The 2,139-nt window shown below is 38.8% G+C and overlaps 1 pseudogene; it reads right to left on the reverse strand.

Annotated features, from left to right (window-relative positions):
• LOC105529930 overlaps positions 1 to 2,139 on the reverse strand; it is an 11,758-nt pseudogene that overhangs the window by 6,179 nt on the left and 3,440 nt on the right.

Below are 2,139 nucleotides of genomic sequence, written 5' to 3' on the forward strand. Positions count from 1 at the left end.
ACAGATGTAACTCTGTGAGATGAATTAACAGAACACTAAGCAGTTTCTCAGAAATCTTCTTTCCAGATTTCAGCTGAGGATACTTCCTTTTTCACCATAGCCCCCTATGGGCTTCCAAATATCACTTTGAAGTTCCACAAGAACTGTCTTAGCGAAAGGCTTCTTGAGTTGAAAGCTGTAACTCTGTGAGATGATTTCACAGAACACATAGAAGTTTCTCAAAAGTTCTTCCTCTTTGTTATCGGAGGATATTTCCTTTGGCCCTATAGTCTTCAAAGGAATCCGGAATATCTGTTCTCAGATTCCACAGAAATAAGGCTAGTCTCTTATACACATCTCAGTTTCTCAGAAAGCTTCTTTCCAGATTTCATCTGAGGATATTTCCTTTTTCACCATAGCCCCCTATGGACTTCCAAATATCACTTTGCAAATTCCACAAAAACTCTCTTAGCGAAAGGCTTCTTGAGGGGAGAGCTGTAACTCTGTGAGATGATTCACAGAACACAAAGAAGTTTCTCAGAAAGCTTCTTTCTCTTTGTTATCGGAGGATATTTCCTTAGACCCCTTAGTCTTCATAGGGATCCGAAATATCTGTTGTCAGATTACATAGAAATAAGACTAGCTAAGAGATCCACGAAACACAGATGTAACACTGTGAAATGAATTAACAGAGCACTAAGCACTATCTCAGAAAGCTTCTTTCCTGATTTCATCTGAGCATATTTCCTTTTTCTCCATAGCCCTCTATGGGCTTCCAAATATCACTTTGCCAATTCTAAAAGAACTGTCTTAGCGATGAGTTTCTTGAGGGGAAAGCTGTAACTCTGTGAGATGGTTTCACAGAACACAAAGTAGTTTCTCAGAAAGCTTCTTTCTCTTTGTTATCGAGGATATTTCCTTTGGCCCTATAGTTTACAAATGGATCCGAAATATCTGATCTCAGATTCCACAGAAATAAGTCTAGAAAAGAGATCCACGAAATACAGATGTAACTCTGTGAGATAAATTAACCGAACACTAAGCAGTTTCTCAGAAAGCTTCTTTCCAAATTTCATCTGAGGATATTTCCTTTTTCACCATAGCCGTCTATGGGCTTCCAAATATCACTTTGTCAATTCAACATGAACTGTCTTAGCGAAAAGCTTTTTGAGGGGTAAGCTGTAACTCTGTGAGATGATTTCACAGAACACAGAGAAGTTTCTCAGAAAGCTTCTTTCTCTCTGTTGTCTTACGATATTTCCTTTGGCCTTATAGTCTTGAAGTGATTCCGAAATATCTGTTCTCAATTCCACAGAAATAAGTCTAGAAAAGAGATCCACGAAATACAGATGTAACTCTGTGAGATGAATTAACAGAACACTAAAAAGTTTCTCAGAAAGCTTCATTCCAGATTTCATCGGAGGTTATTTCGTTTTTCACCATAGCCCTCTATGGGCTTCCAAATATCACTTTGCCAATTCCACAAGAACTGTCTTAGCGAAAGGCTTAATGAGAGGAAAGATGTAACTCGGTGAGATGATTTCGCAGAACACAAAGAAGTTTCTCAAAAAGCTTCTTTCTCTTTGTTATCGTAGGATATTTCCTTTGGCCCTATAGTCTTCAATGGGATCCGAAATATCTGTTCTCAGATTCCACAGAAAGAAGGCTAGCAAAGAGATCCACGAAATACAAAAGTAACTCTGTGAGTGCAAGTTACACATCACAGAGCAGTTTTTCAGAAATCTTCTTTCCAGATTTCCTCTGAGGAAATTTTCTTTTTCACCATAACCCTCTATGGGCTTCCAAATATCACTTTACCCATTCCAGAAGAGCTGTCTCAGCGGAAGGTTCCTTGAGTACAAGGCTGTAACTCTGTGAGATGATTTCACAGAACACGAAGAAGTTTCTCAGAAAGCTTCTTTCTCTTTGTTTTCGGAGGATACTTCCTTTGGCCCTATAGTCTTCAAAGGCATCCGAAATATCTGTTCTCAGATTCCACAGAAAGAAGGTTAGCAAAGAGATCCAGGAAATACAGATGTAACTCTGTGAGATGAATGAACAGAACACTAAGCGGATTCCCAGAAAGCTTCTTTCCAGATTTCATCTGAAGATATTTCCCTTTTCACCATAGCCCTCTATGGGCTTCCAAATATCACTTTG

The sequence above is a fragment of the Mandrillus leucophaeus genome, unplaced genomic scaffold, assembly GCF_000951045.1.
Source record: "Mandrillus leucophaeus isolate KB7577 unplaced genomic scaffold, Mleu.le_1.0 Scaffold793, whole genome shotgun sequence".
In the NCBI taxonomy this organism is placed as follows: Eukaryota; Metazoa; Chordata; class Mammalia; order Primates; family Cercopithecidae; genus Mandrillus; species Mandrillus leucophaeus.